Source organism: Mustela nivalis (genome assembly GCF_964662115.1).
Source record: "Mustela nivalis genome assembly, chromosome: 1".
Classification (NCBI taxonomy): Eukaryota; Metazoa; Chordata; class Mammalia; order Carnivora; family Mustelidae; genus Mustela; species Mustela nivalis.
Window position 1 is genome coordinate 40,156,014 of NC_139020.1, and position 16,527 is coordinate 40,172,540.

Below are 16,527 nucleotides of genomic sequence, written 5' to 3' on the forward strand. Positions count from 1 at the left end.
CCAGCTAGCCTATCATTGAAAATAGAAGGAGAGATTAAAAGCTTCCAGGACAAACAACAACTGAAAGAATTTGCAAATACCAAACCAGCTCTACAGGAAATATTGAAAGGGGTCCTCTAAGCAAAGAGAGAGCCTACAAGTGGTAGATCAGAAAGGAACAGAGACCATATACAGTAACAGTCACCTTACAGGCAATACAATGGCACTAAATTCATATCTCTCAATAGTTACCCTGAATGTGAATGGGCTAAATGTCCCTGTCAAAAGACACAGGGTATCAGAATGGATAAAAAAACAAAACCCATCTATATGTTGCCTTCAAGAAACACATTTTAAGCCCGAAGACACCTCCAGATTTAAAGTGAGGGGGTGGAAAAGAATTTACCATGCTAATGGACATCAGAAGAAAGCAGGAGTGGCAATCCTTATATCAGATCAATTAGATTTTAAGCCAAAGACTATAATAAGAGATGAGGAAGGACACTATATCATGCTCAAAGGGTCTGTCCAACAAGAAGATTTAACAATTTTAAATATCTATGCCCCCAATTTGGGAGCAGCCAACTATATAAACCAATTAATAACAAAATCAAAGAAACACATCAACAATAATACAATAATAGTAGGGGACTTTAACACTCCCCTCACTGAAATGGACAGGTCATCCAAGCAAAAGATCAGCAAGGAAATAAAGGCCTTAAACGACACACTGGACCAGATGGACATCACAGATATATTCAGAATATTTCATCCCAAAGCAACAGAATACACATTCTTCTCTAGTGCACATGGAACATTCTCCAGAATAGATCACATCCTCGGTCCTAAATCAGGACTCAACCGGTATCAAAAGATTGGGATCATTCACTGCATATTTTCAGACCACAATGCTCTAAAGCTAGAACTCAACCACAAAAGGAAGTTTGGAAAGAACCCAAATACATGGAGACTAAACAGTATCCTTCTAAAGAATGAATGGGTCAACCGGGAAATTAAAGAAGAATTGAAAAAAATCATGGAAACAAATGATAATGAAAATACAACGGTTCAAAATCTGTGGGACACAACAAAGGCAGTCCTGAGAGGAAAATATATAGCGGTACTAGCCTTTTTCAAGAAACAAGAAAGGTCTCAGGTACACAACCTAACCCTACACCTAAAGGAGATGGAGAAAGAACAAGAAAGAAACCCTAAGCCCAGCAGGAAAGATCAGAGCAGAAATCAATGAAATAGAAACCAATGTTTATTGAGTACTTAAAATATACAGGGAATGTGCTGGACATTGGGCTATAGTGATGACAGAAATTTATTCTTCCTGGTGGACAAAAATAATACAACTGACACATAAGCCTGAGACTGATGTGGGGCTTCATACTTCTTCATTAATTCAAAATAGCTAGGTCCAGGATACTAATCCAACCTGAGTTTCCACACTTGTTAAGGTCAGAAATGCTGGTAAAGTAGGGAAGGAATGGAAAATCTGCCTCTGTTCTTTCCCTATGGCCTAGTGTGTCTTTCGGCAGGAGAACTACAAAAGTGAATTGAGAGGGAAAATAAACAAGAAGCAGATTTTGCCTTTAGGCATAGAACTGACCCAGGCTAGTAAAATGTGACATATAAGTTAAGGAGAATGCACAATGGAATGAATGATCGGATAATGAAATAAAGGGAAAACTATGAAACATCAAATAATAGAAATAGAAAATGAAGCATAATAAATACGTATCTGAGTATAAAACTAATATTTGTCCTTGCATAAATAAATGATAGATTGCAAATTGGTGGTCAGACAATACATACTAGGGAAACTTTGGGTGAGAAATTTATTTAAGCTGATATAATTAAGTGATGTTTAAAAAAATGTTATTATTTGAGCTGGACCTAGAAAGGTAAGTTACATCATATAGTGAAGTAACAAATACTTGCTAAAATTCTGTCATTTGGTAGCAATGAGACTCTTGGACTTCCTTGTAAAATGGGAAGTTGGGTTGAATGAACTTTTTCAGTCTGAACCACCCACTGCATGCTCTAATTTTATGGGCAAAGATAGAAGCTCTTAGGTAGCTGGAATATAGGAAAAATGTGACAGGCAGAATAATGGTTCCTAAAGATTTCTGTGTACTAATCTCTGGAACCCATGAATGTGTCATTGTACATAGCAAAAGGGGCTTTGCAGTTGTGATTAAGCTAAGGACCTTGAGATGAGGTGATTGTTCTGGATTATTCAGGTGAACTCAATCTGATTACATGGGTACTTAAAATTGGAGACACTACCTGGTATTGTAAGAAAGGGGGAGACAGTGGAAGAATGGTCAGAAAAAATGTAACATTGCTGACCTTGAACATGACAGAAGGGGACCACAAGCTAAGGAATATGGGTGACTTCTAAAAACTGGAAAAGTAACAGCCCAGTGACATCTTGATTTTAGCCCAGTGAGACCAGTGTTGGACTTCTAACCTATGGAACTGGAAGATAAGAAATTAGTATTGTTCTAAGTGCTAAGTTTGTGGCAATTTTTGTATTGGCAGTAGGAAACTAATGTAAAAGTGTTTATGTAAAGGTTACAGTAGGTCCATGATGCAGAGGGAAAAAATATCAAATGTTTTTGATGAACAAAGATAAGTTGGTAAGAAATTTGGCTGAGCTGAAGAGTGTGTATACGGGAATAACAAGATGAATCACTACACACGAGTTAAATTACTGAGGGCCTTGAAGCTTAGGCAAAATAGTTCTATTTATTTATTTGATTATTTTTCATATGGTAAAATCATAATAGAAAGTTATCAAAAATTCTTGAGAGGTATAGAGTTGAAAAGAAAAAAGTATAGAGTATACTTTGCATTTTAACAAATCATTAAAGCATAAATCATAAAAGTCAAAATATTGTTATAAAATTAATAATACAGTCTGCATATTTAAAGAACTATATCTTATTTCACAAGAGATTAAATTCTTTTTTTATAATTTTAAAAATAAGATTGACTCCAGCAAACTGTCATTATTTAAGTAAAAACATTACCATATGCATACATAACCTACATGATTACTTGCTTATCAATAATAACAGTGAAAATAGTAACCCCTTTGTTAATAGTTCATAGTTTATGTAGTCCTTGCAGGCCTATGGCATCTTGAAGGAAGTTTCATTTAATTAAAAAAAATGAATATCTTCTAGGGACTAACTTTAGAAAGAAAGATATTTTTGTAGAAAATTTTACTGAGAACAGATTTTTTAACATACTTTAATGGCAGCATAAACTACTGGATAAAGTTAGCCTTATAGAAGAAAGATGAGTTTATGATAATTGTCAAAGTTCTAATGAAGAGTTAATGAAATCCTCAAATCCTGCTGGCTGTATTAATGAAAAGACTCAAATGCAAAATCTCTGTGGGAAGTTTAATCTTTGTCACATTTAAGAAGTGGCTAACCAGTCCAACTTTATAACTGAGTATATTTAAATGGGGTATTTCTTAAGGGAAAAAAAAAGTCAAATAGGAGGAAAAGGAGGTGAGGGACAAGGGGGAGAGGAAGAAGAAAACAGGATTTCTAAGAGTATTACTATTTACAAAAGTATAAATTAACTTTACAAGACCTGACTTATAGTTAAGTAAGCTCTTTTAAGGGTCTAGGTAATTTGGGGCCTGAGGAAAATGAGATGGAACAAATCTATTCCATTGCTTTGGAAAGAAAGTGATCTGATGTTTCATTTCTTCTTTGGGCAACTCACTGTAATATCACACATGGTAACAGTCTACATAGGTATGAAACAGGTTAAATGGAAATTTAGTAAGATACTTCAAATCCATAACCCAGGAATTGGCTGCTTAAAAGATATTCACTTTAAAATTCATTTTAATTTTGGCTTTTAAATAAAATCTAACCAATGTTACTTGATTTCACATTCACCAGAACAATAAACATTTAAGAAATTTTGGCATTATCATGAGCTAGTGAGGTTATGGAATAAAGGGAATCCTTATAAGTTGGTAGTGGTTGTATAAATTGATACAGCAAGTTTTGAGAATGATTTGGCAGTATCTGGTTAAGTTGATCAGGATCTAGTGTTCCGCTTCTAAGTGCTGTATTTACTTCAGAAAAACTGTTGCATATGTGCACAAGAAAATATGCACAAGGGTATTCAATACGACATTGTTGTTTATAGGAAAAAAAAACTAGAAAAAAACCTAAATATCCATTATTAGAAGTGGATAATTTATATATTCAGCAGTCAAAATAAATAAAGAAAATAAGCAGAGAAATCTTGAGAGAAAAAGTCAAACTCTTAAGAACTCCTAAAATAAGATGCCTGTTGTTTTAAAATTTGAAACCTATAAGAATAATATATATTGTATGTAGACACAACATATCATATTTGTATGTAAAAAGTGGGAAAACTTGGATGGAAAGGATACATTTCAATTTGTCTAGGATTCAGTGGGGATGGCATGGAGTTGATTGAATTAGGATACAAAAAGAGAATGATCAAACCTTTACTCATTATGTCTTTCCACAGTTATTCAAAGAAAATGTGAAAGCATTTTTGTTTAATCTGAGAGTGGGTACAAGGTATTTGTAACCTTTTTGTACTTTTCTGCATTTTCAAATATAAACCAATTGAAAAATAAAGGATCATATTTTATTTCACCATATATATTCTTCATCTCATGAATAATCTGGTAGTGGTTTTAATTTGAGTTGCTTTGTGTTGTTCCATTAATTCTATTTCAGTCTCAGATCATCCTATTTTTCATTTCAGGCAGCTGGCTTGTATTCTTCCTTAGATTGTGTTCTGATAGCACAAGGTCTCTCTAGTACTATCATGCATTTGATGATCCACTTACAAAGTTCTTTCTCAAAGATTTTCAGAGTATCTCTAGAATTGTACTGAGCAATATTTTTACTAGTTTTTTTCAAGATTAAACTGATTGGCCCAAATAAGATTCATTAAACACAAGCTCTGGAAAAATAAGGTCACCATGAAAAAAAAAAGTAACTTTATTCTGGACTGGCTAATCTGATGGACAGAGATAAATATGTGCCATTTCTGAGAGAAAAGACTAGTTTGTCATTAGAGATGATCTTAATCATTGATACCAAGGGATTCTAATGGGGGCAGCTTTGTTCTTTCCTCTTCATTCTTGGGAGAGCAGTTGACCCCTTAGCTTGCTTCATTACCATTCTTCACAATAAATCATTGGCCCATTATGGACAGCCATTTAGAGAGCAATAATAATAATAGTTAACATTTAAGGAGCTTTTATTATTTTCAGTGCTCTAATCAGCACTTTACATGGATTATCTCATATCATTTTAACAACTTATGAGGAAGAAGCTATTATTATTTACCTTTATAGATGCAGGAACTAAGGTTTACAGGGGCCCATGAAATCTCAAAAGAACATAAAAACTCTACATCACTGACAGCATAAACCTAAATTAAATTGTATGCTGAAAATATTTCATTCTACATTTGGTAAATGTCTCAGCAAAGAAAGCCTATCCTTTAATTCGCAAAGAAATATGGAAAAATGTGGGAGATGATATTTGCTGGTGACTGGAAAAGAAGAGGTATGGATATGTGGTAGGCATCAAGAAACACACAGAAACTTCCAGTAAACGGAAGTAAGTTCTGTTCTTTCCTGATAATATTGGCAGGTAAGTCCCACATAGTGTATTTTTCTTGTTTTCTATATAGCTTGAGGGTTCCGGTGGAAGAAATCAAGTCCTAAATATCAGAAGGAAAATAGTGGACCAGGGATAGGTTTAGTACATGCATGGCATCTGTAAAGGGTAGTCTGGGGAAATGCACATGGATGACTATTCAGGAAGGGTGTGGGGCTGGTCGTGCATGGAGGCAGCACAGTCATACAGGGGAAGGCTCAGAAAGTTAGATAAGCCTGGCTGCCTCAGTCGGTTAAGCGTCTGATTCTTGGTTTCAGCTCAGGTCATGATCTCAGGGTTGTGAGAAGGTGTCCCCAGTCTGACTCTGCTTAGCGCAGGCTGCTTGAGATTCTTTCTCCTCTTCTTTTTTGCTCCTACCCTACCACCCACATGTGTGTATGCATGTGGGCACTTTCTCTCAAGTAAATAAAATCTTAAAAAAAGAAAAGTTAGCTAAGTTAATGGTAAGTGACACGCTGCAGGAGTCTTATGCAAGCAAGGAGCGGAAACGGATTTTGGATAGATTGAACATATTTCATAGACTGAGGCAATTTGGAAATTCTCAGTGTTCATGTGCAGCTTGCATATTTAATACTGCATAAATGTTACAGCAGAGCAGTCCAATAGAAACCTCTCTAGCCCAGGTCCAATTGGAACAGGTTTACATGAAAAAAGGATTTTTGTTCTTTAAATTTTAGTATTTTTATACCCATTGCACCCTCAACCTTTTCTCTTGAGAAAAGAGAGAAAGCTTTCAACTTTCGCTCCTTCTCTCCATTTACTCTTCCTTTCCTCTCCTCCAGAAACCCAAATTTACCATCTATTAATTATCCAGTACAACTTTCTTATTCTGCACTATTCTGTCCTTGCTTGAGTAAATTCTTTTTGCTCCTAATTTTAAAATTGATCTTTTTTTCTTTTTTCTTTAGTTCTTTATCTGCCAATCATTTCTTCAGGTCAGAGGGTGGGAAGAGAGGTCAGTGAGTTCGGTTCTCTGCTTTCCCCTGCAGGGTCACTTCCCATTGGCTCTGCCCCTTGACTACAGACAGGTCAGAGCTCCTGTCCTTCATAGAGGACCCTTATTTTGACTTACCCAAACCACACGCCCTTCCTTAGTTTTGGTCTAGGAATAGTAATAGCTCAGATTTTCTAGCTTGGACTCTAACCCTTTTAAGATTTCTTTATACTCTGCCCACACCTTGATAAATATATATTATACAACAATCCCAGTTTGAATGTGTCATCTCTTTCCTGTTGGGACTCTGACCAAACCAGCCATTTTAAGTCTCTTTTCTTTTATTTCACACTTTCCTGATTTAGTTTGTCCTAGATACCCATTTATTTATTATCTACTATCTATCTACCATCCATCATCTATCCATCTATTTTGTGATTTCCTGTTTTAATCTTTATTCCATTAGGTAGCTTGTAGAGTAAAAATATCTCAGGAATAAAGCAATCTGGTATCCATCTACTAGCCATGTGGTCATAAGCAAATCACTTATTTCCTCTGAACCTTACTTTTTTATTATTTTTTTTCTTTTTCTTCTAGAAAATGAGGATAGTTACATTAGATGATCTCTAAGATTATCTTCTGGTTTTATGATTCTACAGTTTCATAAAATGAGCAGTATATAATTTTTCAGTCTCATTGATTGCTTGTCTCTAGCCCTTGCTTTATTGTGACTTTATATAAAGACGATGTCTTTGTAAAAGTCCACTTTTGGGGTGCCTGGGTGGCTCAGTGGGTTAACCTCTGCCTTCCACTCAGGTCATGGTTTCAAGGTCCTGGGATCGAGCCCCACATCGTGCTCTCTGCTCAGCAGGGAGCCTGCTTTCTCCTCTCTCTGCCTGCCTCTCTGCTACTTTTTATCTCTGTCAAATAACTAAATAAAAAATCTTTAAAAAAGATAATATCACTTTTTATATATAAAAATTTAAAAGGAAGAAAATAAGCCTAAATGGGTTCAAGATATAAAAATATCAATATAAAAACACAAAGTAAACAGCTAGTATAATTATGTAGCTTTGAATTTGAAATTTAAACAGTAAAATTCTATCCAAAAGTAGAATCAAAAGAAGAAAGTTAAACACAGGTAGTTATGTATTTAATGCAAATTGATTATATGTCCTTTGAACCTTTAGCTTGAATGAGTACAATTTATTTATATTTTCAAGCATGGGATATGGGAAGAACAGTTTCTTTATATGTTATCTATAGAAGATTTAGCTGGCAGTTGAACTTCTCGATTTCATTTGCCTGATATGTCTTTAGGTGTGAAGAGAGAGTTTTTTGAAATATGTGACATTTTAAAAGGGGCAAAGAAACATTCTATATTGAATGGTCAGATCTCAAGGAATATTTTGTCCATACTTAGCTTTAGATAGAAGATTGAACAATTTTAAGATGGAGTTTTTGACCACTATTTCATTGGACTTGATATTAAGATAGCAAACCATAATATGATACTAGTATTTCCAAATAACAGTATGCATCGTTTTCTAGCTGGAAGGTATTTTCTTCCAAAGAAGTCAAGCAAATAAACCTGTGTTATTAAAGTTTTTACTTTTGATAGCCCCAGAAAAGAAAAAAAAAACTGTGCATAGTGTACAATATTTGAATTTCATACTTGAGACAGACCCATGCCGCCATGCAATTGGCCACAGAATTCAGTTTCTGTCACGGAATTTGCCCTGTGGAGATCACTGTGCAGTCCACTCTCATGTGGCTGACTGAGAGGCGAGGGGGAGCTTTACATTTGCTTTGCCTTGGCTCTGGCTTAGGAAAATTGCTCAGGCAATTGCTCTTTGTAGCATGTAATGCTGTTAGTTCCTACTCCACTGCTAATAGCCTCCCACTCCCAACTAGACCACAAAGAGGATGGAAGAAAGAAGAACTACTATATCTCCTAACCCTGTTGACCCATGTATCAATAACAGGGGGTAGCTTTTCAGTCCTACTTCCTCACACTGTGGATTTCACCGAGGATGCCAGGGTGGAACTATTTAGTGAGAGTTGAGCCCAGCATTTCCCAGCATTGTGCCAACATTCTTCTTCTAATTCAAAGAGATTATAAGTTTCATGAAGAAATAAAATGAAAACTTTAGAAAAGGTAGGAAAAGGAAGGGAGATTCTGAATGCAAATTTATGCATTTTATGTAACTTTTTTTATGCTAAGCATGTGAATATGTATATTTTATGTTTTTAAGGATTGAAACAAAAGATTATGCTACTAGATTCAAGCTAGGAAAGTGAGGAGCTGATATTAAAATTTGATCAGCTTCTTGGTGGCATATGTAGCATTTACAATAATCTCTTCCTGTTTTTGGTGACATGGTCACTGCATCTGATGAAGGTCAGCATATCATGCCCACCCACAGTGTGGGTGGTCATACAGGTGACTCTGTAGGCTAAGAACATACACTTTTTTTTTAAATGATTTAATGCTTTTTTTTTTTTTTCTCCTCCAAATAAACAATGGATATTTACTGAAAGGTGCTATCCTTTGGAAGAGATTCAGGGAAATACCATGGAATAGATTTACTTTTATGTGTAATGTATTAATTTTAAGATAGACATTAATAGTCCCTTAATACTCTTTCAGTAGAACAGAAAGAAAAAGCAATTTATTCACCAGCACTTAATTGACTTCTTAATGGGCACATTGCTAAGAAATAAGAAATAGAAAAAAATGTCGTGTCTATTTAGTTTTCACATAGACAGTGAGGTTTGAGAGATTAAGTTTTTCCTTAAAGAAATAAAGACAATACATGGAGTTGCTCATTTTTATTGTTCACTGCAAGTCAGACTGCTCATTTAATGGAACTTAGTAAAGTTCAATTGTTTATCAGACCAACTTGCTGTTTTTTTTCCCTTGGATTTGACCTTATGGAAATGGTAATCTCTCAAGATTTTGTGGATGGAACAATAAAGAAGTATAAAGACTTCTCTACTAAATCAGCTGATTAATCTTATAGAATAACAAAAAAAATTGAATTTACCTGATAATATGGAACCAAGTTAGTGCCTAAACAGTCCCTTAATACTCTTATTACCACAAAGAAAAGCACCTTATTCACTTTATTTTACATGAAATAAAACACTCTATTAATGTTCCATACAGGGAGAGAATCTAAATTCTTATCTCCCAAAATGTATATGTTCAAGGTTGCCCATTATAAGAGGAGTTACTGTGGTCTGGGAGTTGCCTATATACTGTACCAGATGCTTCTATTCCATCATTAAAATATGCCAAACCATTCACCTCAAATTTTGAGCACCTACCAAGTTAACAGGAGGATTCCTTTTTGTTTTATTGTTTTGGTGGCTTCATTATCAGAACCAGTTTTTGGTGGCTTCATTATCAGAACCAGTTTTCATTAACAAATATATAAATTTATCATAACTTCAGCGCCCTGAAAGTGATTCAGAATAAATCAGCCATGACCATTACCGCCAACTGAGACCATTGGAAAGGGGCCCTGGAATAGTGTAATTAGTTGCCATTATGTGGCTGCAAAGCCTGCAATTTTCCTACTGACTCCGTCCCACTGCCTTGCTTAAGTAAGTATTTGCACGCAAACTCATGATAATTGATCCCCTTCTGTGTCAAGTGTCTTCATAACTTTAAAAATTAAAGATGCACAGTGTCTCAAGTGGCTTGGGTAGGCAATTTTATTCCAATTTTATTATCACAATGGGTCCATAATATGCATGGAGTGTCCTTTCTAATTTGCCATGCCTGAGCAGTTACCTACTCTGTTTCTGTATTTGCCTGTTTTTCCGCCTGTTCCTTCTCTTCCAGTCTGGATTTCCCCTCATTTTCTGAGAAAACAGGAGGCTACTTGCAGGAATTAACTAGCTATTCAAATTAGTTGCCCAGAATCAGGATTGGCTTAAGCAATGTGTTGTTTGCTGCTAAATCAATTGTATCTAATACACAAGAAAATGATTTCTTTCTCTCGTTTCTGGGATTGAGGAAAGATGTCTAAGTGACCAGGTACAAATGAAAACTTTGCTCTAAACATTAGAATGTATTTTTAAAATACTCTCAGTACCAAATTACAGACAGTAAGTGTTTTATGTTGGTCTCAGCCTACACAATACTGATGGCACTTGTGACGAGCACTGGGTATTATGTGTGAATGTTGAATCACTAAACTCTACTCCTAAAATCAATATTGCACTATATGTTAATTACTAGAATTTAAATAAAACTTTGAAAAGAAAAAAAATAGTGATACTATTGGCTAGGAAAGCCTATAGCACTCCCCTGGGTTCTTATGATTGGTGGTGAGCCCCACTTATGTTTCTCTGACCAGAGTCCGTGTTGTGGCTGGACTGGTTCTTGTGATTCTCCTTATTGCAAGACACGCCTCAGCAACACCATCAGAGAACTTCGGTAAAACAAGGTTTATTACTCACAAATCCTACAGGGTACATGGCGCGTTCATGGCCACACAGCAAGGTCTGAGGTAAAGAGATTTTGAAAGCAAGCTCAAGGATCTGCAGTTCTGTCTTTATTGAGGTCAAGGGAAGGGTTTTTTTTTCCTAGGGTTTTTTGGGTTTGCTCTTCATTGGTGAATTTAAAACATAATAGCAGGAATTAAAGCATGGGAAAGCAGGGTCACTCTAGCAGTCAGGTATCTAGGTCACCCAGAGCTTTCTAAAAGGAGAACTTCATAAATGGGGCCGTCAGGCTCTTTATCTCATTGTGTAGCTGGCAATATGTTTATTTGAGGTGACTGGCTTTGAAGTAGATCTCTTGGCAATCAACAGTTTAATGTCAAGTACTTATATTACAATCAAAACTAATTGTCAGGCACTTACACTACAGTGAGGCAAATAGAAAAAAAAACTAGATTATCTAGCCAAATGAATTGATAAAAATTATTCTTAGGACAAATTGTAACACACATGCATGATGCTATACATAAGCTGAATATAATTTAAGGAGCAAGTTATTTAATTACGAGATCATTTTCTTTTGTTTCCTTTGGGTTCTTTTATCATATTTCTATTTTTGTTCTATTTTCTAGTCAAGTCAGTGGTTTTGTCTTTATTAGTATAATGGAATGTATATTATTCATTTTATTGGTCACTTATAAAATGAAACAATAAAAATTCAAATCATCCTTTGCTACAGGAACAGTTATATAAGCAGTGATAATATCCCACTTCCGTAACAAATGCATCAGGGTGATGTATTTTTAGCTGTCTTAGGGCCATTATCTCAGCCTGAATTAGGACCATTGTGTGTCACAAGAAGCCTTTCACCCAACAGTAGTTGAGAAATCCTATCGGGACTAAGTCAATAAATCAAACTCCAAAGTCTTCAAGAGAAAGAATCCAAATTTTGTCACAAAGTGAGCAAAAACATATGGGTGTTCACTTTATTTCATGGAAAAATGTGGTTCACTGATCTCAAAAAAAAAAAAAAAAAGGCTCTGTAAATGAAATCATGAAAACTGCACTTGGCCAATAACTTTATCAAATTGCAAAGTTTAGAATATCCTGAAGATGACCCACCCCCACATATTTCCAAAATTGGGAGGGTTTTCTTTTATATAGTGAATTATGCCTATAAATGAAAAGGGTCTGTTCCTTTGCAACACATGCAGAAATCAATGGAAGTACTTGAAAATCAGACCCATACTTGAGATCACCAGGAATCCGACATTTATAAAGATTTCTAGTTACAGAAGCCTGAGCCTGCCTTCCTTTGATTTGTTGCAGTGTGAACCATTGGTCCATTCATGAAACTCTCCTGCCAATAAAGTCTTTTAAAGAACTTGTCTTTTGTGGTGATCTGATTGACAACTGTTCAATAAATCTTCAAAAAGATTTTTCAGGGGATTATAGATATTAGTTATTACTTCTAAAATTTTTTTCTGATTAAATATAAATTATTTCCTATAAGTTTACTCATTTTATCCTGATTTCTAGTCTCCCATTCCCATTGAAATCCAAGTATAAATTTAATTATTGTCAAATGCTGCCATTTGATTACTTCCTGGCTTCATGGGACAAGAAGTCAACTTCATAATGAGTTCTTAGCACAGCCGTGGATTATTGTATGAATTTTGGTGATAAACACTTGACTTTGGTGCCCAAGATTACTCATCTATAAGATACTTTTGTTATGTTCAGAAAGATGGAACAAAACAAACAGCAATGAAATAAAATATTCATGTTGTCTTAAAAAAAAAAGCTATTTTCCATTTTAACTACTGATTAAGCAAGACATATTAGTATTTAAAATTTTAAATGTTTGTGATATAGTATTAGAAAACATGTTTTTATTACCTTAAATTATCTATTGCAAATTACCTTATATATGTAATTGAATATACTTATATTTATTGCTCATTTTTAAATGAATAAGAAAGATAACTTTTTATCATAATTAGGATGAAAATTTTATTTTTACTAAAACTAATAAGAAAAACATCAAAGAATGAGGTCAGATTTAAATTTTTTTTTTTAAAGATTTTATCTATTTGAGAGAAAGAGTATGAGAGAGAGAGAGCATGAGGAGGGGGAGGGTCAGAGGGAGAAGCAGACTCCCCGCCGAGCAGGGAGCCCAATGTGGGACTTGATCCAGGGACTCTAGGATCATGACCTGAGTCAAAGATAGTCGCTTAAACAACTGAGCCACCCAGGCACCCCTAAAACGTGTTTTAAGGTATAGTTGTGTTTTATTTTTTTGTGTGGGACTTAGAACAAATCTCAACTTCCTCCTAGCTTTGAAGCAAAAGTAAGCCATCTTGTTTCTCTTAATTCCAGATACTTTTTAAGGTCTACAAGTGGCATGAAACTGTCCCATTTTATTCTGTTTGTTTATCATCTATCGATCATCTATCATCATCATTTATCTAACCTCCCTTTATCTTGTTTCCCCTAAATGATTAAGTTCTTATCAGCCTCCTATGAGTTTTATTAAGCTAAATATATTGTAAGCAATAAACTAAAGAGATTCATTAAGTTGAATCTCTACTCAGCCACTAAGCATATACGGCTTCTCTAGACTGTCTTGTTTGTAACTAACCCCATGTAACTATTAAGAACTTGACATGGATTGTGTGATTAAAAAACTGAATTTTTAATTTTATTTGATTTAATTAATTTTAGTATATGTGCTGCCGAAGCAAGCACTGATTTTAATTAATTTAATTCTAATTTCAAAATTGATATTTGATTCACTTAGTTAAATATTATTTTGTTTGGAAAACTTGGGTATGTGAATTTACTTTTTCAACTGTATTTTATCAAACCTAAATAGGTACTAATGATGAATATAGTATCTGGAAAGAGGTGTTTTGTGAGTATATAATACATTCAAGATTTCAAGATTTGGTATTAAGTTAAAAGAAAATTTCAGATCTAGCTGGCTTTTTATTGATTGATTCATGAATTGGGAAGCATCCAGTCTAGAAAAGAGAGAGACTTCAAAGAGTTGAATAAACTGAGGGTTTTATAGACTGAAGTGAGCTAGAAATAAGGGAGTTATACAGGGCATTGCTTATTTGGAGCAAAAGGAAGTCTGAAGTTGATCAGGTAATTTATGGTGAGTGAGCAAGTGATAATTGGTTGTATTAAGCCTTCTTGTTCTGAGAGCTGATCATAGGAATTTTAAGTTTTAATTTGCTGTTGAGGGGCTTAGCATGAGTATCCATGTTGGCCCTAGTCTGGATACTTTAACAGCATAAAAAAAGAATGTAAAATATTATGTTAAAAATTTATTTCTTATCAGTTAAATGTTGAAATGACTGTATTTTATTATTTTATTTATTTTAACTATTTATTTATTTTAGGGGAGAGGGGCAGAAGGAGAGGGAGAAAGAGTCATAAGCAGACTATGCTGAGCATGGAGCCCAAAGCAGGTCTAGATCTCTTGACCCTGAGATTGTGACCTGAGTCAGAGCCAAGAGTTGGATGCTTAACTGACTGTGTCACCCAAGTCCCCCGATCATATTTTAGAAAGGTTGGGTTAAATCAAGTATATTATTATCATTTTCATTTTAATGTATTAATATAATAATATTGTATATTATTTTAATAGTGTATATAATTTAATTTTAATGTATTATTTTAAATTTAATGCAGTTTTAAAATTTTAATTTTAATTTGAAATTTTAAATACAATTTTTATTATAAATTTTAGTTAACATACAGTGAAATATTGATTTCTGGAGTAGAATTCAGTGATTCATTACTTACATACAACACCTAGTGCTCATCCCAAGTGCTGTCTTTAATACCCATCACATATCTAGCCTGTTCCCCATGCACCTTCTCTTTTGTTAAGAGTCTCTTATTGTTTGTTTGTTTCCTTCTCTCCTTTTTTTTCTCCCTTTCCATATGCTCATCTGTTTTCTTTCTTAAATTCCACATATGAGTGAGATCGTGTGGTATTTGTCTTTCTCTGACTTATTTCACTTAGCATGATATATTTTAACTCCATCCACATTATTGCAAATGACAAGATTTCATTTTTTGATGGCTAAGTAATATTCCAGTGCATACATATACTGCATCTTCTTTATCCATTCACCAGTAGATGGACATTTGGGCTCTTTCCACAGTTTAACTATTGTTGATATTGTTGTGATAAACATTGCGGTGCACGTACCCCTTCAAATCTGTGCTTTTGTATCCTTTACGTAGGTAAATATTTAGTAGTGCAATTGCTGGATGGTAGGGTAGTTTTGTTTTTAACTTTTGAGGCACCTCCATACTGTTCTCCAAGAGTGACTGCACTAGCTTGCATTCCCACCAACAGTGCAAGAGGTTTTCCACATTCTGACCAACCCCTTTTGTTTCTTGTGTTGTTAATTTTAGGTATTCTGACAGATGTGAGATGATATCTCATTGTGGTTTTGATTTGTATTTCCCTGTTGATGAATGATGTTGACCCTCTTTTATGTGTCTATTAGTCATCTAGATGTCTTCTTTGGAAAAGTGTCAATTCATGTCTTCTGCCCATTTCTTAACTGGATTATTTGTTTTTTGGGTGTTGAGTTTGATAAGTTCTTTACAGATTTTTGGATACTAAGCCTTTATCAGATATGCCATTTGCAAGTATCTTTTCCCATTCCATAGGCTGTCTTTTAATTCTGTTGATTGCTTCCTTCTCAGTGCAGAAGCTTTTTATCTTGATGAAATTTATTTTTGCTTTTGTTTCCCTTGCCTTTGGTGATGTGTTTTGTAAGAAGTTCAATGGCTGAGGTCAAAGAGGTTTCTGCCTGTGTTGTCCTTTAGGATTTTGATGGTTTCCTATCTCATGTTGAGGTCTTTCATCCATTTTGAATTTATTTTTGTGCGCGGTATAAAAAAGTGGTCCAGTTTCACTCTTCTGCATGTTGCTGTCCAATTTTCCCTTGTTGAAGAGACTATCTTTTTTCTATTGGATATTCTTTCCTGCTTTGTTGAAGATTAGTTGACCATATAGTTGTGGGTCTATTTCTGTTTCTGTATTCTGTTTCATTGATTTATGTGTCTGTTTTGGTGCAAGTACTATGTTGTCTTAATGACTATAGCTTTGTACAGCTTGAAATCCGGAATCGTGATACCTCTAGTTTTGTTTTTCTTCTTTAGAATTTCTTTGGCTATTCGGAGTCTCTTACGGTTTCATACAAATTTTAGGATTGTTTGTTCTAGCAAACAATGTGAAAAATCCTGGTGATATTTTGATAGGGCTTGCATTTATTGTGTGAATTGCTTTGGGTAGAATAGACTTTTTAAAAAAGATTTATTTATTAGAGAGAAAGAAAGAGAGAGTGGGAGTGAGAGAGCAGGATAGGGGGAGGGGCAAAGGGAGAGGGAGAAGAAGAGAAGCAGACTCCCCACTGAGCATGGAGCCTG

General features: G+C 34.7%; 1 protein-coding gene across 12 annotated transcripts in view; it reads left to right on the forward strand.

Annotated features, from left to right (window-relative positions):
• Nucleotides 1–16,527, forward strand: part of CSNK2A2IP (casein kinase 2 subunit alpha' interacting protein) — a 121,350-nt gene that overhangs the window by 56,241 nt on the left and 48,582 nt on the right. The gene's annotated exons all lie outside the window — the stretch shown is intronic.